This window comes from Macaca nemestrina, chromosome 4 (genome assembly GCF_043159975.1).
Source record: "Macaca nemestrina isolate mMacNem1 chromosome 4, mMacNem.hap1, whole genome shotgun sequence".
NCBI lineage: Eukaryota > Metazoa > Chordata > Mammalia > Primates > Cercopithecidae > Macaca > Macaca nemestrina.
Genome location: NC_092128.1, coordinates 107,842,889 through 107,864,493, shown reverse-complemented (window position 1 = coordinate 107,864,493; position 21,605 = coordinate 107,842,889). Strand labels below are relative to the sequence as shown.

Below are 21,605 nucleotides of genomic sequence, written 5' to 3'. Positions count from 1 at the left end.
ACCGTGCTTAAGTTTGGTGTTTCACATAAGTAAGTTTTCCAAATAAGTGAAAGCTAAAACTAAATGTTTCATAATAGATTATAATGAAATGTTAAACCTTTATTAAGTATACGATATAAGCAAATGATGCATTAGAGCATCTATGTATTGTTTAGTGAAGAATTATAAGATGAATATCCATGTACCCATCATGCAGCCTAAGAAATATAATGCTAGCAGTACTTTTCAATCCTGGATCCCATTCTCTTCCCTAACTCAAGTAAAGATTGTCCTGAATATTTTATTAGTAATTTCTTTGTTTTATTTTGGGGTTACATAAATATTAATAATTTTTTTTGCAACTTTATAAAAGTGGAATGATTCTGAGTTTTTCAGTGGCTTGTTCAATATTAACGTTATGTTTCTGAGATTCAACTATGAGAATGTAGTTCACCCATGTAGATGTAGTTCATTTTTATTCTTCAGAGTATATTCCATTTTATGAATATGGGACAGTTAATTTTTCTCAGGAGAGATAGACATTTATTTGAGTTGTTTCCATTTTCTTGCTATTAGGAGGATATTGTGAATATTTTTGTCCATCTGTCTTAGTGTAGATGAGCAAGAGTTTTTCCAGGATGTATACCCAGGAGAGGAGAGGAGATGCTGTGTTGAAGGCTACACACACCTAAAATTTTACTGGGCAATGCTAACTTGTTTCCGAAGTAGTTGTGCCACCTTTAATTCTCACCAGGAGTACATGAAAGTTCCTGTTGCTCCACATACTTGCCAAAACCTGGGGGCTGTCAGATTATATACATTTTCTAGCCTTTTGGGTGTAAAATGGTGTCAGCATGGGGGTCTCTGCATTCCTCTGATTACTAATGAGGTTGACCATCTTTTTATAGGTTTATTGACCTTCTTGTTTTTTCATGAAATGCCTGAATATGTCTTTTGGGTTGCTTGTCCTTTTCATATTGATTCATTGGAGTTCTTTATATATTTTGTGTACTAAATCTTTGTTCATTATAGATGTTACTGTAGAGGCAGGAAGGGGGTGATCCCTTTTCTCCCCATCACAAGAGTCACAGCCCACACCTTTATAACAAAATATAGATCAACATGAGAAAAACATAACAAACTCAATGTACTTAAACACTGGAGCCATACAAAACATATGACAACTCAAGAAAGGACCAGATGGTTGATGCTTAAATATCCTTTTCACTGGGGAGAAGGAGGTGGAGAGCTGTAAATGAATGGGCCCAAAAAACTACACCAGTGGTTTGTAAATGATTCTCTCTGGACTCTGAATGGGACCTAAGGACAAATAGTAGCTGCAGACAAGTTACAGGAAGGTAAGGGCAGAGCTGCATTGTGAACAAAGGTCTTATTATGCAGATAACAGTCTTCCAGGTCTTCCCTTGGAATTGCCCTCAGGAGAGCAGAGGCGGAGGCTGACTGGGCATGGTGTCCTGAGCACAGAGACTTCTAGTCTCTTCTCTGGTGGTTAACGTTTCCTGGTTATTTAATGAGATTCCTAGGGAAGGGGTTTTGAGGCAATTGCATTTCTTTTAGAAGTTTTCTCAATCAGATAAGGGAACTTATTGAGAGAGCCAGTCCTGGTGCTTTGAATAGTAAGGAGGATCAGAGGGAGTAGGGGGAGGTCAGATGGAGATCTTGAGGCTGCTTCATTAGTTTAGCATGTCAAGGCACCATATTTCAGGGCATTTTCTGAGCCCCAATATTGAAGATATCTTCTTTCAATGTGTGGTTTCTATTTTTTCTTATTAAAATTTTTTGGATATATTTTTTCTTATCAAACATTTTAATAAGCAGAAATTCTTAATTATATTGTAGATGAATTGGTCAGTCTCTTTTTTTTATGTTTTGGGCTATATATAGCTTGCTTAAGAAATCCTTCTTACCCGTTAGTTATTAGGTTATTCTTGTATCCTAAGATTTTCTGAGATGTCTGTTTTTCTTTTTCATTCAAATAGTTAATCTCTGGAATTGTTTTGTTTAATGTACATTGTAAAGTAGAGGCTGATTTCATTTTGCCCCCTACATTGTCCCAATGCCACTTATTAAATACAGGTTGAGTATCCCTAATCTGAAAATCCAAAATCTGAAATGCTTCAAGATGCAAAGCTTTTTGAGTGCTGACATGACACTCAAAGGAAATATTCATGGAAGCATTTTAAATTTCAGATTTTTGGATTAGGGATGTTCAGCCAGCAGGTATAATGCAAATACTACAACACCTGAAAGAATCTGGAATCTGAAACACTTCTGGTCCCAAGTGTTTCAGATAAGGGATTTTCATCCCTCCTGTCTCCCCCAGTCACTGGTCTGCGCTGTCACTTTTGGCACATATCAAGCTTCCATATGGGTGAAAGTCCTTCTCGAGACTATAAATGTTACATAACCTTGTTGACAGTTTTATAATATTGGGCTCTCTTAGTCTTAAACTTTGTATGTTTATCCATTTATTTTGGTGTTCTTTAATATTTTTCAATAACTTTTATTGCTTTATACAGAAATATCTTGTAAAATTTTGTTTCATATATTCCTAAGTGTTGCTGCAGCGGCCAAGAGGGAAAGCTTCTCCCCTTCATCTCCTGAAGGTTTGCTGAAAATATACTGACAAAAGGCCAATGAAAAGGAGAGAAAGGCATACAATGTATTTAATGTGCACAATGCAGGAAATCACATGAGAATGATTTACCAATAGCCCAGTATAGTCCAGATGCTTATATACCCTTCCATTTATGGGAGAGAGGAGATAGAGAATGGGCAAGTAAGTAATAAGTTCCCCTGAGCTCTGAGGGAGGTGTCAGGAAGGTGAGGGATGGAACTTCACTGTGAGCAAAGGTCATCTTATGCAGATAAAGCCTCCCAGGTAATCTATGAGAGCTGCCCTTAGGAGAATAGATGAAAAGCCTGTCCGGATGTGGTGATGACTTACAGTCTCTTCTCTTCTTTTCCTGGGTGGTTGATCTTTTTGGGCTATTTGATGAGATTCCTAAGGAGTGGGGTCTTAAGAAATTCCAAAGAGAGTCCCTCCCGGTGCTTTGGGAAAGAAGATCAGAGACAGGGAGGTGGAAGCAGGTCAGAGAGAAACCTTGGTTCTGAGGCTTATTTCTGAGGCTTTTCACTTTTCAAAGCACTTAGCATGCCAACGCTCTGTATTGTGAAGCATCATTTTCTGCACTCCAACACTATCTTCTTGTTTTATTATCATGAAATGTATATTTAAGAAATAGTTCTTTCTGATGCTTTGTTCCTGGTGTATAGAATTGCTAGTCACTTTAATATATTGATTTATACTCAGAAACCTTGATAAAGCCTTATTCATCCTAATAGTTTCTGATAGACAATAATATTATCTGAATAATGAAAAATTTGCCACTCCCATTCTTAAAATGTTTAGAATGAGATCTCCAGTACAATATCGAGTAGAGGTAGTGATATTTGACTTCCTCGCCTTGTTTTTGATTTTAAAGGAAAAGCTTGATGGCTCACAGTTGAGCATGATGATTGCTATAGAGTTTCTGTAGACATACTTTAGGAAGGAAGCTTTCTGCCATTCCTAATTTGCCTACTTTCCTAAGATGCTTTAAAAAATTATGATTGACTAGTGTATTGGTCCTGTTTGACGGTAGCAGAAAGGAGTTACATTTACTATCCATGATTTTTTTTTTTTTTTTTTTTTTTGAGACGGAGTCTCGCTCTGTTGCCCGGCTGGAGTGCAGTGGCCAGATCTCAGCTCACTGCAAGCTCCGCCTCCTGGGTTTATGCTATTCTCCTGCCTCAGCCTCCCAAGTAGTTGGGACTACAGGCGCCCGCCACCTTGCCCGGCTAGTTTTTTGTGTTTTTTAGTAGAGACGGGGTTTCACTGTGTTAGCCAGGATGGTCTCGATCTCCTGACCTCCTGATCCGCCCGACTCGGCCTCCCAAAGTGCTGGGATTATAGGCTTGAGCCACCGCGCCCGGCCCATGATTGTTTTTGATGTCTGCAGTGGAAATTAGTGAGGAGGGAAAGATAGGAGGAGGTAATATATGCTTGCTATATACTTATTTTCTGATTGCTTTATATGCTATAAAATAATTTCATACAAATTACCTCATTTGGGTTATTGTTTCCAGTGTCTTTTGTTTGTTTGTTTGTTTCTCATAGGGACTTAGAGCATTCTGATTCCATAACTGTGGCTGGTCTTAGGCCCACCAGTTTTTCCTGCTACACATTGGTGATATTCAATTTGCACTATGCTTAACTAAGCTATTCTTTCTTCCTTAGTCTTCTGTAGTCTTCCATGTCACACACGTAGCGAGTTGCACCTGTAGCCTGTTATTTTTCACTGTACTCCCGAAGAATTTTCTTAAAGTGTCTAAGAAATCAGTGGTATCCTTCCAATCTGATCCTTTTCTTCCTTCATTCACTTATTCACTCGCCAGGTATTCATTGATAGCATACTATGTGACCACAGGTAAAATGATGGAGAAAATATCCCTGCCCTCATAGAGTTGACTCTCCAGAGTGGAATCAGGACAATAAACACATAGGCCAGTGTGTAGCATTGCAAGGTAGTGATGCGGTGAGTGAAGGAGTGAGTGGGAGAGAGAAAGAGAGGGAGGGATGACTGGGAATGTGTGTGTGCCCATTTTACTGGCATTAGGTTACCTAGGAAAGGCTTCCCTGAGGAGATGACCTTTGGTCTGAGCCCCAAATACAGTGAGCAAGTCAGCTGCGGGAAGTTCAGGAACAGCAGATGAATGACAGTGTGGTGAGTCTGGGGAACTTGAAGGAGTCAGGTGTGGTCACAAGAGAACAAGTCAGGAGAAACTGGTAGGGGACAGAGAAAGAGACAGAGGCCAGGAAATGCTGGACTTGCAAGATCCTCATTAGAGAGATTTTGCTTTTATTGATATGATGAAACTATGTAAGTATATTTTAGAGGCACGTAATATTTTTGTTTACTTTCTCAAAGAATTCATCAGTCTGTTATCTGATTTCTGGGAATAACAATGCATCCTGGTCTTCACTCTTGTCTCAGAATCTCCAAACTCAGTGATTGATGGGAAGAAGCTTCTTGTTAATGTTCTTGAAATGAATACAGAATCTCTCTTTCTCCCTTAGAGGAGTTTGGAGAATGCTATTGCTGAAGTTGGCCTGGCTCACTGCACCACGTGGGGAGGTGATGCTACCAGGGGGAGATTACAGAGGAATAAGCCAGCATTGAGTTTCCTCTGTGGTAGAGCCTCATTGTGTGAGGACGGGAGATTCTCAGTCTGACTTCCTTCTCCAGGTAGAAACATCTAACTTAACCAAGTGTAAATGATTCATGTGTGACTCTAGAACTTTGTCTTGCTTGTGCTCCTGTTCTAAACTCTAGGTGTTGGGAGATTGGAATGGATCTCATTTTGAACTGGATCTTAACTTCTTTGCTTCAATCCCCTGTTGATAAAATGAGATTATAGAGCAGTATTTGCTGACCTTCCTCACAAAGACCCTATGTGTGATCAAGTGATTTAGATGTTGAAAGGGTGGTTTGTTTTCTTAATATATGAGAAATAGTTAATGCTACAGTCTGATATAAAATGATTATTAATAATAATTTTTATTTTTATTGTATGTAATGTAATTTAACTCTGAAGAAAAAAAATGCTGGATATTCTTTTGAGACCACCGAAAGGATATGGCAATAGTTTCTTCCTTTGTCTTACAGAAGAATACATGCTATAGAAATCAAGGAGTAAAAGTCAGGGCATTCTTTCTGAATTTTCTTTCTCATCTTTTAGCCCCTTTGAATATGATGTGATTTTAGAAACAACTTAGAATTTAGAAACAACTTCTAGGTCATTTTAATAAACTTGGGAACCTCGTTGGTGGAGAGGTCCCTGTAAGTGGTGAATGGAAGTGAAATCATCTTGGGCATTCATCTATCAGATATTTTCTTATCAATGTAGTGGCTGTACTCTCTAGTAGGTTCTACAATTCATATTAGCCATTTTACATTTTCATACCTGTGAAGCTTAAAAACACTGCACACATTTGATACTACGACAATACAGGAGGGAGAATGCCGCTTATGGTAATACTTTACTATGTCTCTGCCTTGAAAAAGTAAGTAGTGAGTTGGAAAAATTGTTTAAGTGACTGAGAGAAAGGAACCTACTATTCAGGAAAGAAGAATTTTCAGATTGTCTGCATTGATTAATGCATTGGTTAGTTCTTCAACTCCCCACTTTACCTCAGAAGCCACATTTTTTCCTGTGTTGTTTTCACCCTGGGTTTGAGCTTCTATGATGGCTGAAATCAAAGTTTTGGTCATAAGAAAGAATGACTGAGATGAGTAGTTGGTATTTGAGAGCTGGTGCTTCGCCCATGCTGGGTAGAAGAAGACTTCTTTTCTGCTTTTTCCAGCTGGAGAGCTTCCTCAGGTCCACTGTTGAGCAGGTGTTCTGCTGCCCGTTCTGTCCTGCAGTGACTTTGGTGTTGGTCCACACCAACCAGAGGGAGCTTGGGTACAGGGTTGACTCTGTGGAGCTCGGAAGCTCCTGGGTCCACTCTTATCTTGGCCATCCTTCAGTAGGATCCCCTGCAGCCGGCTGGGGAATTGATCAGTGCTCAGCAAAACAACCTCTTTTATTTTCCGGTGTCCTTTTGAAAGACCCTTCACTCTGAAGTTTCACAGCCTTTGATTACTGCAAGAATTTAGGATCACATCATAGAATTTAAAACACAAAGTGGAAAGGTGGCTTGGTGTTAGAAGTTATTTCCGTAAGAGGGGACGGCTGTGTTTTCCATTTGGTGGGAACGGACAGGAAAACTACCGTTGTGTTCCCATTCTCGGCAGGCTCGGATGGAAATGTGTCGGGATGAGGAACTTTCTGTTTGATAAAAGCTAAAAAGCCCACTCACATTTCTAACCTTTCAAGTTATGACAGTCATTCACGACTGTCAAATATAATGGCATTTTGGACATCATCCAGGAATCGTTAACAGCTTCCAAGTGCCTTGACACAAAGAGTTTATGAAAACATTCTGAGCTTTGTTAAGAAGATGCTTCTGACCCACCTTCAATAGGATTCGCTTTTTGTGTTATCTTTCTATCAATGGTGATAGAAAAGCCAATATCCTTAGCTGTCTGGCGCCTGAAAAACAGGATGTGTCCACAAAAGCACTCGAGTTCGCTCTCCTTCTCAAGCAAAATTTGCCAAATTTTAAGATGGTGAAATGAGAAGAAGAAGAAATTTGGTTTTGAGTTGAATTTTTCCCTATCTTAATTACAGAAGGTAAATATTCTGAAAAAAAAAATTAAGCCAGAATTAAAGCATTAAAGTATGCCTTCTAGAACCTACAACTCATTTTCCTATGTGTTAAAGGTTTTGAAAACAAGTGAAGAAGTCTCTTTCTCCCATTGGATAAACATTTAGGTATTTAGGTGAAAGCAAAAATGATCAAGTGTGAATCTCTCTTTAGGAGATCTCTAGTTTAAGAATAAATATGTTTCAATATTGTTGCTTGTTGTCTGAAACTGGGAACAATTTTAGTCGTAGATTTAACATCATATTTGGCAGAATACATATTTGGCAGAATACACTCAACCATGAGAGGGTCCCCTGTGTCTCTCTGGAGTCTCATTTTATATTAATAAAGGCATAGATGAAAACTGCTTGTAGTCTTTGGTTCTGAGGGAAACCCTGATTGAGGATTGAAGTTTGGCCTGCTGAGAGCATGTCAGCCTTTGCCCCTATATTGACCCAGGGATGGGGTATGGTGGGGGGGTATTGTCTGACTTCTGTGGGGAGAGGACTCCTTTATATCAGAGAGGCCTAAGGACCTGGTAGAGTGTTAGTCAGAATTGAATGGAGAGAGGGATTCCAGAGGGATTTGCATTAGTCAAATGAAGAAGCATGGGTGAGAGTGGGTGGTGGTGGCTGTGGGGGGTTAGAGTCCTTCTAGGCCTAGGGTGTGATTTTCTACTGAACCCTTCCCTGACTTCTTCGGTTTTTCTGGTTACTTGGTTTAATTTCTGTCCCCTGATTCTGAAGCCCTGGAGGTGTCTTCCTTCTCTTTCAACTCCTACCAATGTTTAGATCTTATGGTCACGTGATTTCTGAGAATTTAACTTCATAGCTCATCCTCTTGTCTTCTGACTCAAAGACAAGCACATTCAAGATTTATTTTCCCCCTTCTAGCAAAAAATGAAAGGGGAGAAGTGAAAGAAGGTAGGTGTGCTTTAGAGTGATTTCAAGTAGCTGGGGGTAGAAAGGAAAAATGGAGAGGAAGAGAGACTACCTTTCATGGTAGGAGCTTGGCATGTTTGGGCAACTGAGAGAGGGCTGGAGCCACTGACGTGGGATGGGGATAGGAGAGAGGAATGGGGTGAGGGAGAGAGAGATGGATGGATGCCCAGGATGAGGTCAGGACAGATGGGCCCTGGTTAGATCACACAGGCCTTTGTGGGCCATGTTAAAGACTTTGGATTTGAGCTTGAGAGCAGTGGGGAGCCATTGAAGGGATTTAAACAGAGGAGGTGTTTGAAAGTCTTTGTGATTTCGACTTTGGAGGCTATGTGGAGAATAGATCTAAGGGCTCTTGCAAGAGCCCAGGTGGGAAATGTTAGTTTGGCCTAGGGAATGTTTGTGAGGGTTGAGTTGGTGGTAGACTGGACATGGAGGGGAGGGAGAAGGAGTGTGAAGCAGGACTCCTTGGTCTGGCACAAGCACCTGAAGTTGTCAGAGGGCCCTGAAGTCCTCAGAGGAGGCTAGTTCATGCTGTGGCAACAGCGGCTTCAACATTTCAGGCCACGGCAACAGAGTTTGCAGTCTTGCAAAATCTGCTATAAGTCCAAGTGACCCTCCAGAGCAGCTGTCCTCAAACTCAGTGGTCTAGTCTGCCTCCATATCAGTTCAGGTTCTACCAAATTCACTGTGGCAAGGGAAGAGAGAACCTGGCTCTCCAGTGCCTCTGTCACTTCCACTCACATGTCTTTAGCCACAAGAGTCATGTATATGGCTGTGACCTTATCCTGCCAGAGGGCTAGAAGTGCAGTTCCCTAGAGTGCTCAGAAGTGGGGAAGCAGGAAATCTGGTGTAAAGGTGTACCACAAAGCCATTTTCTAATGTGAGGAATCTGAAGGAAAAATAGCTTCTGGAGGAAAGAGTTCAGTTTTTGATATGTTAAATTTGAGATGCTCGTGAGATACCCAAGTAGCTATGTCAAGTAGGCAGTTGGCTATTTGCGGGAGGGAGAGAGGGAGGAAGGCAGGCAGGCAGGCAGGCAGGCAGGCAGGCAGGAAGGAAGGAAGGAAGGAAGGAAGGAAGGAAGGAAGGAAGGTAGGTTGGTTGGCTTGGGTTCAGGATATATGTTTAAAATGTATCTGTGGTATTGGATGAGACTACCTAGAGACAATGTCTGAAGAAAGACAAGGACTCAAAAATGAGCCCTGTATTAGTTAGTCTAGGCTAAACTCTGCCGTGGATCCAAGCAATCTTAAAAGTCCTAGTGGCTTATCACAGGCTTTACCCATGCCAGATGTCCGCTGGGGCACAGTGGGAGGCCCCATCATATTATAACTGTACCATCTGAGCAGAAACTTTGTGTTTTGTTTTCAATGTCTTATGCCCAATACCTGGAAGCATACCTGGCAGGAGGTAGTACCTGGCAATACCTGGCACAAGGATGTCATGGGGAAATTATATATATATATATCATATACATTTTTATTGAGGTACAATAAAATCAATTTTCATTTAGTGATTTTGACCAATGTATGTAGTCATGTAACCATCACAACACAGTCAAAAAACAGACCATTTTAAAGCTTTATTTTATTTTTTATTTTCTTCATGCTACCTTGTATAAGAGAAATAGACCAGTTTCATCACCCTAAAAAGTTCCCTTGTGCCCCCTTGCAGACTCTGCTCCCACCTCACCCCTGGCAACCACTGATAGGCTTTCTTTTTGTGTGTGTGACTGGATCTCTGTCTCCCAGGCTGGAGTGTGGTGGTGCAACCTCTGCTCACTGCAACCTCCACCTCCTGGGCTCAAGAGGTCCTCCCACCTCAGCCTCCCAAGTAGGTGGGACTTACAGGTGTGTGCTACCATGCCTGGCTAATTTTTTTTGTATTTTTTATAAAGACAGGGTTTCTCCATGTTGCCCAGGCTGGTTTTGAACTCCTGAGTTCAAGCCATCCGCCGGCCTTGGCCTCCCAAAGTGCTGGAATTACAGGCATGAACCACTGTGCCCAGATGATATGCTTTCTATCAATATAATTTTGCCTTTTCTAGAATTTTCTAGAAATGGAATCATACAGTATGTGGTCTTTTATAACTGACTTCTTTTATTTATTTATTTATTTATTTATTTATTTATTTATTTATTTATTTTTTTGAGACGGAGTCTCGCTCTGTCGCCCAGGCTGGAGTGCAGTGGCGCGATCTCGGCTCACTGCAAGCTCCGCCTCCCGGGTTCACGCCATTCTCCTGCCTCAGCCTCCCGAGTAGCTGGGACTACAGGCGCCCACAACCGCGCCCGGCTAATTTTTTGTATTTTTAGTAGAGACGGGGTTTCACCGTGGTCTCGATCTCCTGACCTTGTGATCCGCCCGCCTCGGCCTCCCAAAGTGCTGGGATTACAGGCGTGAGCCACCGCGCCCGGCAACTTCTTTTATTTAGCATAGAGATTGGTAAACATTTTCTACAAAGATTCAGATAGTAAATATTTTAGGCTTACAGGTGGTATGGTCTTTGTAGGATCTACCTACTCAGCTCTGCTGTTGGTAGTATGAAATGTGTACTGAATGGGTGTAGCTTTGTTCCAATAAAACTTTGAGAGGGCTGGATTTGGCCCATAAACTAGAGTGTGCCAGTATCTGACTCAGCATAATTCACTCCGGATTTACTTCTATTGTTATGTGTATCAGGAGTTTATTCTTTTTTATTGCTGAGTAGTCTTCCATTATATGGATGACGTTTTGTTTTTTCATCGATTGATGGACATTTGAGTTGTTTTGAGCTTTTGGCTTTTATGAATAAAGTTGTTATGAACATTCATACACCTATCTTTGTTTTCATTTCTCTTAGGTAAATCCCTAAGAGTAGAATTGCTGTGTCATATGATAAATGTGTATTTAATATTATTAAAAATGGACCAAACCGTTTTTCAAAGTCTTACTATTTATCAGCAATGTATAAGAATTCTAGTCGTTCTAAGTTTTTATCATCATCATGAGTGTGTCCTGAAGTAAATACTTATTAATATTCAAATGTCAATGGATGTAAATGAGTCATTGAAAATATGTTGTGAATATTGTCCAGTGTCACTTGTATTTTAATGTCATTTTAAAAAAATGACTCTTATTCTATCTCATAGTTTTGCCATAAATTATTAAACTATTTTCTATTCTTTAATCTTAACGTTTTTTTAACATTTTCCTGAGAACGATGTAGACGCCACCTTTGTGGATGGCAGTTAATTCAGTGTTAGACTTACTGATAAGGGGGCAGAGCACAATTTCTCTTTACACACTGCAGTTACTGAAAACCACACAGACCTTACTACTCAGTTGGGCTGAGTACTGGGTTGAAATCTTTGAAATGTGAGGAGCCTAATTTAATCCCACCTCTGAATAGGCAGCCACTTCATCTCCTCCTGGGTGTACCAAGGCCAACCCACAGGCAGATTCTAGATTTTTCTCCAAAAAGTTATGTATCTGTTGGACCCCTAGAGTTTTGTCTTTTAAGTGTGTGACTGAACTAATTTTTACCTAGAAAAACTTTATGTAGATGTTTGAAATGTCAACCTTTTTTTTTTTTTTTTTAAATCTCAGTTAAGTTTCATAAACTTTCACTTTAAGCCGTGTAACTTCCCACTGAACTCTCTTGTACCTGAGTGAATTGATTTGCTATGTAGGTTCTTTGCCACAATAAGCTCATTAAATGCTGGGGTCTGTTACCAAAAAGTGATTCTTTCAGTTTTGAGTACTTGTTCTGAGGCTGTACTCTGACAGAGCAAGATGTCAATTAAGATTATTCCTTGTTAGTGGAAATAAAATCACGTTATCTGCTTATAAAAGAATCTCTCTGTTCTTTCTCTAAGGGGAGGGGGAGTGTATTCAACTCACACAAAGTTTATCCATTCATGAAGTGAAAAGGTAAAAGCTTGTAGGTCACGAAGAGATCCCCGTTTTACCAGACCGGAAATTATGATCTGAGCCAGGGGGTATTTTTCCTGCAGAGCTGACTCTCAGAGGTAGTGTCAAATTGCAGCTTCTATCACAGCATCAAGAATGGAGTCTTTGTGGAGCCTGAAAATCTCAGGCCATAACTGATTCCTGTCCACAGAGTCAAAGTCAGAAGCAAGTTCACTGTGTCGCAGTCAGTATTACACAAGTACAAGGTGGAAAGGTGTGACCATGATCACTAATGGAAAAGTGCATAAAGCCTTTGTCTTCCTTGTGAACCAGCCAGGATGTGACTTTCAGAGTCAGGGATAATGTTGGCTGGCTCTTACTCGGTGCCAGGCGCTGCTCTAAGCATTGTGCCTGTTAAGGTCCAAGGACGTTTAGGGTAATGGTTCAGAACACTGCGGATGGGCTAGATTGCTGACTAGCCAAATGAGTGACCGGTTTCCTCAGTGACTCCATCTACCCATGTTTAGGGTGGGGATTATGAGAGTGTCTTTGTCACAGGGCTGTTGTGAGGGCTGAATGTGTTAATTTATATTAACTGTTTAATAGGGTACCTGGCACAGGGTAAGTTACCTAGGTGTGTTGGCTATTACAGTTATTTTAGTACTCATCCTAAGAAACTATTGACATAGGTGCTATGATTTTCTCCATTTTACAGTTCAGTAAACTGAGGCACAGAGAAGAATTTTTCCAAAGCCACAAGGCTAGGAGGTAGTGAAACTAGGAGTAGAATACAGACAGTCAGAGTCCAATCAGTGGCTGTTAACTGCTGTACTCTGCTGCCTTCCTGCTTATTAGGAGAAAATGACTGTGCATTTTTATATGTGATCTGCAGTAAAGCAGATAGTCCTGCAAGGAAGAAGTGAGTAGGAAGGTTGTATTTGGCACTGACGGCTTGGACTTTACCACTGGTTCCTCCAGATGAGTCTCTACACCCATTGCCTTGTTACTGGTCAACAAATTGGCCAAGAGTCCATCTTCTCTTTGGAGTAGTCCTATCTCAGAAATGACATCACCACCTATTCTGTTACAGAAGTCATAATCCTGGGTCATCAGTGACTCCAGCTTCTCCCTGTTTGTCTATTATCAATTGTTTTGATTTTTTAAATAGCTTATAAATCCATCACCTTTTCTGTCTCCACGACCACCCCAGCCCAAGTCACTGCCATCAGTCACTTTCTTACCAACCTACCCCTGTCATCCTTGCCCCATGCCAGTGTGTTCTTCATGCAGGCAAAGGTAAAATGCAAATCCGGTCAGCTTGTGGCCGGGCTTAACACATTACCTGCTTTTACATTCCAATCCAGGTCTGTCTGCCTCCATAGCCTGTTCTCTTTTTTTCCCCCATCTTTCCTCTATAAAGTTTGTATGAGTTGACCTTGATTTGAAAGGTCGAGAAAAGTAAGATTCTTAGGTGTCCAGTGGAATCTGGTTTTCTTTAAACTTACTCATCAAATTCACACCTCAGATAATTGGGCCCCAGACTCTATACCCATTACCAGACTTGTCAGCAGAACTCAACTGTTCCACATGGGTTTATAATATCTGGTATTTTTCTGGGCAAGGCAAAGTATATTGTAATAGTAAAATGATAAGATGCAAGATGGCCTTCTCTAATTTTTTTCACAATTGCCTTCATCAGTCTAGCTAGGGGTTTGTGTGTTGGTGTTTGTGTACTTGTTTTTATTGTCATTAGTTTGGTTATGGCACAATAGAGTCCTTGTCAAAGTGGATATTAGCAAGTTGAGTTCCAAGTTTGCTAGAACTGAATGCAGATACAAAGCATTTGAAATTATCAGCATCCTGTTAATAGAGGCTAGAGGAGAAATCAAAGTAAATTTTCAGAACTATGAAATTAGCAAACTACCAACACAGGGTTGGAAGTTTCTCTATTTTCCTCTTACCAACTTTTAATCTGATCATTTCCCAGGGAGTGCAGACAGGCTGTGGGGAAGCTCTCTGCCCAGGCTAACTTGAAGGGAAAATGAGCATGAAAAAAACAATTCATTCAGAATGTTATCCTTGGGATACCAGTGAGCAGATCAGCAACACTAGGATGTAATCAATAATACTGGCTTTCAGAATAGAACCACATACCACTTTCCCCCCAAATATGCACCATGGACTGCCATTTACCACCTCAGAGCTTACTTCTCTATGCATTTGAGCAGGAACAAGCCTTCTTGTTCTTAAGCATGGCCCACTGGCTCCACTGTCATCTTGATGTTTGTGTGAAAAGCTCTCACAGTGTGGCCGTATGGCCATGCTGATAGCATGTGCCCTGACTGTTTTATCTTAAATCGAACTGCAACAAACTTGTGAGGGAGCTCAGATAAAAACTAGAAGGAAGAGATTTGTATCATAAAATCCAGGGAGTTTTGGCAGAGCCTCCTAAGGTGAAAGAGATGAGAAGGAAAAAAATCTATAGGTTTGTTTGTCTTACTAGTGAGGGTAGCGTTGTGGCTAATAACTAGAGAGGTAAAATATCTACCACCCTGAAAATGGGGGAAATTTGTTTTTTAACTGCATCTTTCCTGAGAAACATTTGAGGTTCTGCTGTTTAGAGCCATGATAAGACAACCTTTGGAATGAAGCTGAGTAATCACTGTGTCTTAGTCTCCACTAAAACCACAGCTTCTGGGGGGCAGCTGGGCTGAGGTCTCGCCAGCAAAGCTCATTAGGCCCCAGGTGAATCATGCCTACTATCAGTGTGTGATAGTGTGATGCCTGTGTTCAACCATCATATGGGCCACTGTTGACACTCCTGAAACCAAAGACAGGTTAGCAAGTGAAAAGCATAACACATTTATTTAATCAAAGTTTTATATGACATGAGAGCCTTCAGAAACGAAGACCAAAAGCCCCAGAAATGAAGACCCAAAGCCCCAGAAACAGAGACCCAAAGCCTCATAACTATTCTTATGCTTAGGCTTGATATAGAATGGACAGCCATGTAGAACTATGATTGGACAAAGGGTGTGACGTAATGGCAATATGACTGAGGAGGAACCTCAGCAAGGGCTGTTGGTTCAGATTCTTATTGGCCTCTCTGTGTAGCATTTCTTCCTCCCGGATATAGGGCAGGATCCCTCTGGAAAAAGGGTCTTGGGGGAGAAGGAAGAGAGTGACCTTCATAGGTTTCATGGTTTACTTTGGGGGAGAGAGGTTCTAGTTTCTATGACCTACCTTGTGGAAGAGGAATTTTTTCTTTGTATTTATTATTCTTTCATTAACATAAGTTAATGCTTAAAGGAATTTTGTGAATTTGTCTTCCTATCCCTTGATCATTTTTCTTTTCTTTTTTTTTTAATTGTACCTTAAGTTCTGGGATACATGTGCAGAATGTGCAGGTTTGTTACATAGGTATACACATGCCATGGTGGTATGCTGCTCCCATCAACCTTTCATCTATGTTAGGTATTTATCCTAATGCCATCACTCCCCTATCACACAGGCCCTGGTGTGTGATATTCCCCTCCCTGTGTCCATGTGTTCTCATTGTTCAACTCCGACTTATTAGTGAGAACATGCGGTGTTTGGTTTTCTGTTCCTGCGTTAGTTTGCTGAGAATAATGGTTTCCAGCTTCATCCATGTCCCTGCAAACAACATGAACTCATCCTTTGGAGAAATAGGAACACTTTTACACTGTTGGTGGGAGTGTAAATTAGTTCAACCACTGTGGAAGACAGTGTGGTGATTCATCAAGGATCTGGAGCCAGAAATACCATTTGACCCAGCGATCCCATTACTGGGTATATACCCAAAGGATTATAAATCAATCTACTATAAAGACACATGCACGTGTATGTTTATTGCAGCACTGTTCACAATAAAAAAGACTTGGAACCAACCCAAATGCCTATCAATGATAGACTGGATTAAGAAAATGTGGCACATAGACACCACGGAATTTTGTTTTTTATGAGTTGCTTCAGCGGTGAAAGAGAGATGGGAGAAAGGAGAGCAGTAGAGGTCAGAGAGACCTTGGTTCTAGCACCTTCCAGTCTTCTTTAGTTCAGAGTACTCAGCATGTCAAAGCTCCATACTTTGGGGTATTGATTGTTTTCTAAGCCCCAACACTACCCTCTGAATATTTGCTGGGAGGATTAGACAGAAAAGGATAGATGTCACTCTGCAAGGCTGGAAGAACATACAGTTGGGGAAGTTGTGCGGTAATAGTGGAGCAGATCCCCCTCTGTACAGAGGCTCGCCTGTAGGCCCTCTTAAAGCACTCAGCTGCCTCATAACTCAAGATGACATCCGGTTCTCCTTGGGGAGAAAGGATTTAGGACAAGTTGACTCCCGGTCACCTTCGTGTACTCAGAGAACTTTCCTAGAGGACTAGACCTGTGGTCAGGAGAGAAAATAGTTCTCTTATTTTCCATCAGGGCATCTGCTCAGGCAATTCTCTGTGACTTCCTGCCTTTGCAATGTAGGTCAATCCTTCCAGAATCTTACCCTAACTTTCCCCTCTCCGATTCTGTCAACACAATCATTTACCTGGAATCTTCTGTACGCCCTCAAAACTTCAAATCTAAAAAACTCCCTGAACTTAAGGTGAAGTTATTATTTCCTTTCTAGTACCGTAGCTGTTTGTCCAATTCGGTTATGATGTTTACAGCAAAAGGAATTCTCATGCAGTGTGGCTTGTGTGTGTTTCACGAGACTGGACTACAGATGTGTTTCCTCAGTTTTATGTATCCAGCTACCCCATGTCTGGCAAATAATAATACCAGGTCAGGCACTACTCTAATTGCTTTATAGATAATTTATCTTCATAATAATCCCATGAGAAAAGTACCACTGTCATTCCAGTTTCACAGATGAGGATACTGAGAGGCTCAGCATGTTGTGTAACTTGTCCAGAGTCACAGCGTTTTCTATTTTGTTTTTTTTTGAGACAGAGTTTAGCTCTTGTTGCCCAGGCTGGAGTGCAATGGCATGATCTCAGCTTACCGCAAGCTCTGCCTCCCAGGTTCAAGCGATTCTCCTGCCTCATCCCCCCGAGTAGCTGGGATTACAGGCATGTGCCACTACGCCCGGCTAATTTTGTATTTTTAGTAGAGACGGGGTTTCTCCATGTTGGTCAGGCTGGTCTCAAACTCCCGACCTCAGGTCATCTGCCCACCTCAGCCTCCCAAAGTGCTGGGATTATAGGTGTGAGCCACCGTGCCCGGCCCGAGTCACAGCGTTTTCAATGTGAGTGAACCAGGATTAACATCCAGGCCAACAACTGACCCCAGAGACCTCATACAAGTCTGTGCTCTTCTGGGAATAAGGACCCCAGGCCGGGAGAAAAAGGCCGAGCCTAATGGTATTCCGTGTGAGGCAGCCATGTGGTATTGCATTATGCATCAGAATGACTAATTCTGTGTATGAGGGTTGTCAGGTGAAACCCAGTGGAGGCACAGCCCAGAGTTCTGCAGGGGCCTTCACTGATAATGTGATGCAATCAAATTTCTTAGGGGTAGCAGTTAGAGCTCTGCTGTTGCTGGAGAGAGGGCTAGAGAAAGAAGTTTCACATATTGTTTTTTGATCAGCAGGTTTGGAAACTTTGAATGTTTGGCTCACAGGATGGTGGAAATGCTCCAGCACTTCCTGTGGCCTCTAGTCTGGGTTCTGCGATAGGGAACTGAGCTCGAGCCTTGCCTCCTCACTGGGGACTGTCTGCACACATCACCGAGTGACAGGGCTTGCTGGGAGGAAGGGAGCAGCCACTGGCATTACAACAGCTGAAAAGGAATTTGAAAAGCAAATATCCAGAAAACCAGAACAAGGGAGGAAGTGTGTGCATTAGTTTGCAAAATGATGAACTTTCCAGTTGAAATGCTGATTCCCAAAGTGCAAGAGAGCTTGGAGTGAAGGAAAGAGAGCTAGTGGCTCAGCTCAGGTCTCATCCTGTTTTTGAAAGATTTTTTCCAGGAGGAAAAGGAATCTGGAATAGACCCTGCTCTCACTTCTCAGCAGCTCCCTTTCTATTTCTGTCCAGTGGGAACAAATGAATAGCTGCTGCTTGAAGAAATGCCGGAAGGTTTTCTGTGCAAGGAATTCTGGATTTTAAAAATGCATCACTGGCTTGAGTAATCCTTCACATTTGTAATTTTAATCTCTGAATTTGGTTTTAAGGAAAGAGTGGTTCATTTATTAATTCACTTGTCTGAAAAATATCGAGCTGCTCTTTACCATGCTGTCTGATCAGGTCTGGAGCAACAAAGATGAATAAGATATGAGGCCTACCCTCAGGGAACTCATATAAACAAATAAGATAAGGTGTGGAAAAGTGCTCTGGTAGGTCATTGTAAGCACCTAAGAAGACAGATTCAGGGCAGTTACTTCTAGCACAGGAGGCTGTGAGGTAAGGGAAATCTTTAATAGGAGCTGGCGCGTGAGATAGGCATTGAAATCTAGGTGGGAATTTTTGAAGCAGACCCAAGGGAAGGAAAGGACATTGGAGGTAGAGAGAACATTATGAACAAAGACAGGGTGAAAACGAGAGGTGAAGCTGGCTGGGCTTCTGGGTCGAGTGGGGACTTGGAGAACTTTTCTGTCTAGCTAAAGGATTGTAAATGCACCAATCAGCACTGTCAAAACGGACCAGTCAGCTCTCTGTAAAACGGACCAATCAGTTCTCTGTAAAATGGACCAATCAGCTCTCTGTAAAATGGACCAATCAGCAGGATGTGGGTGGGGCCAGATAAGGGAATAAAAGCAGGCCACGCTGCATTAGCAGCTGCAACTGGGGTCGCATTTGGCTGTGTAGAGGTGTGGGTCTCTTGCTCATTACAGTAAATCTTGCCGCTGCTGGCTGTTTGGGTTCGCACTGCTTTTATAGGCTGTGATACTCACGGTGAAGGTCTGCAGCTTCACTCCTGAAGCCACCGATACCACGGGAGGAAAGAAGGACTCCAGACGTGCCACCTTTAAGAGCTGTAACAGTCACGGCAAAGGTCTGCAGCTTCACTCCCGAAGCCAGCGAGACCGCGAACCCACCAGTAGGAAGAAACTCCAGACACATCTGAACAGCTGAAGGAACAAACTCTGGAAATACCATCTTTAAGAACTATAACACTGACCGCGAGGGTATGCGGCTTCATTTTTGAAGTCAGCGAGACCAAGAACCCACCAATTCTGGACACAGAGGACCTTGGCAGGCTCAGGAAATGGCAAGCCATTTATGAATTGAGAAGAGATACTGCAAACATTTGTCTCAAGTTCTCTAGTCCTTCACCCAGACCATAACTAGCTGGAGGATTATCCTGATTTAGGCTGGGGGTTCCTTCTTCACGCAGGGCCACCAGCAGCCGCCGCAAATTGATCATTGACAGTCTTAAGGTAGAACCAGTTTTCCATGTCTGACTTACAAAGCCATTGCAAGTGCGTGGGGTTTGGGGAGCAGGGACTCGTTGGGTGGGGGAAGATGCACCGGTGGTACCTGGATGCAGGCTGTGAAAGGTTTATATCCTAGAGGTCCCAAGTCACCATCTACAGATTTAAAGCAGGAAATGAGATGTTCAAATGATTACAAATGCAAGTATTCTGTTTCTTTTACTATTTATCATTCTGTTGCTTTGCACGGTAGAAGCTGCAGTTAATAGAATTTTTACTGTTCTCTGTGAGTTGGAAAGAGTTACTCAAAAGAATTGGGCTACTTTCCTGGAGACAAGCCCATAGATGCAGGTGATGATAATTCAATACGGGACTAACGGAAAGTTTTCTCTGCCACTTTCCATTACATTCCTGGCTAAGTCTATTCAGCGATTCTCTTTTTTTCTGCGCAGCCGAGGAGGCAAATGGTCTCCAAGTATGGCCTATGAGAAACCTGTGCCACAAGATATTTTATTAAAAAAAAAGTTTCCTGGACAGATACATTTGGGAAATATTGTAGATTGCATATGGACATTTCACAGAACACGTGTTACATTAAAGTCCCTGAGAAGTCCTGCAGTAAAGGAAACTATTTCAAAAGAATGGCATAGAGCCCAGCTTATGCCTGCAATCCCAGTACTTTGGGAGGCTGCAGCGGGAAGTATCGCTTAAGTTCAGGAGTTCAAGACCCGGTAACATAGTGAGACTTCATCTGTATTAAAAGAAAATGGCATAGTTGTTACAAACATGAGCTTATGAAATCAGACATGTAGATTACATTCTGGCTGGGTTCCATATGTGGATGTGCGACTTTGGGCAAGATACCTAATGTCTTTACATCTTGGTTTGCTTGTCTGTGAAACAGGCTGGTAATGGTACCTAATTCATAAAATTGTCTTGAAAAGTATATAGTACATGAACTAGTTATTAGATATTATTCCATTCAGTGTTTTCCAAGAATCCTCTTTTTGCATTGCATTTATAAATAACTCAGAGAAGCAGTGCTGTGTGGGAAATGCCAGAGTAAAACTAGTGCAGTCCATGTGTGACTTCTGGTAGCAGTCCCCCAGAGGAAAGGCAGAGCCTAGGTGCTGAGCGCTAGGTCACAGATGTGGACTTACAGCTATATGAAGCTCTAGAATTGGGGAGCAAAAGATCATTTCCTCTTGATTGCAAGGTTAGAGTGTGTAACTTCAGTCTCTTTTGCCTTCCAGTCATTTAATGACAAGTTTGGCACTCAGGGCAGTAAACAGATATGGTTAGGTTGATGTATTAGGAGTTTTTCAATTGTAAGTGACAGAAACTGAACTCAAGCTTACTGAGCATAATGAGGAATTCATTAGTTTGTCTATCTAGGAAGGTTATTAGGGTAGTTCAGAGAACTGAAGGAAAAGTGAAGGAAAACTCGACAGAAACTGAACATAGCTAGGCATCCTGTCCTTGTTCCCTTTTGAATGTTTTCCTCTTGACTTGTCTTAGCTTCTCCTTGCCTCATTCTTTCCTGTTGCGGATGACTTTCCCCATAGAGCATGGCTGCAGCTTCAGCTTCATCCCCAGCAGAGCAAGAACTCCTGGCCTCGAGTGATCCCCCCGCCTCGTCCCCACAAGTGCTAGGATTACAGGCGCGAGCGACTGTGCCCAGCTAACAAATATTTATGAGATCCTTATTAAGGGTATTTATTATACTAGGTTGGATGATGTTTATTGTAAATTTTTTTTCAGATTGTTATTCGTCTTTAAATTTTTAAAATACATACTTCAATATATAAAAATTACACAGGGGTCACACTAATCCTCTCTGTTGTTCCAGTTTTAGTATATATGCTGCTGAAGCGAGCACTGTCTCAATGTTTATGAAGGTTTTTGGAATTCAGAAGTTTTTAAGCTTCTTTGTATCAAATCATCAGGCTCTTCTTTGACGCATTCTGTCTTTGGTGGTTTATTAGATTGCTAGGGCTGCCATTAAAAAGTACCACAGTCGGGGGCGCTTAACTAACAGAAAAGGGTTTTCTCACTGTTGTGGAAGCTGGAAGTCGGAGATCAAGGTGTTATCAGAGTT

The 21,605-nt window shown here is 41.7% G+C and overlaps 1 protein-coding gene across 8 annotated transcripts in view; it reads left to right on the top strand.

The window, feature by feature from the left end:
- LOC105497780 (engulfment and cell motility 1) overlaps positions 1 to 21,605 on the top strand; it is a 574,187-nt gene that overhangs the window by 79,930 nt on the left and 472,652 nt on the right. Inside the window, exon 1 of one of the 8 annotated variants that reach the window (XM_011769135.3) lies at positions 18,911 to 19,513. The exons of 5 other annotated variants lie outside the window; for them this stretch is intronic. The gene's annotated coding sequence lies outside the window, so the exon portion shown is untranslated. Of the gene's footprint in view, positions 1 to 18,910; positions 19,514 to 19,571; positions 19,709 to 21,605 lie in introns of those variants that run through there. 2 more of the 8 variants (XM_011769140.3, XM_071095043.1) reach the window with 2 other exon arrangements.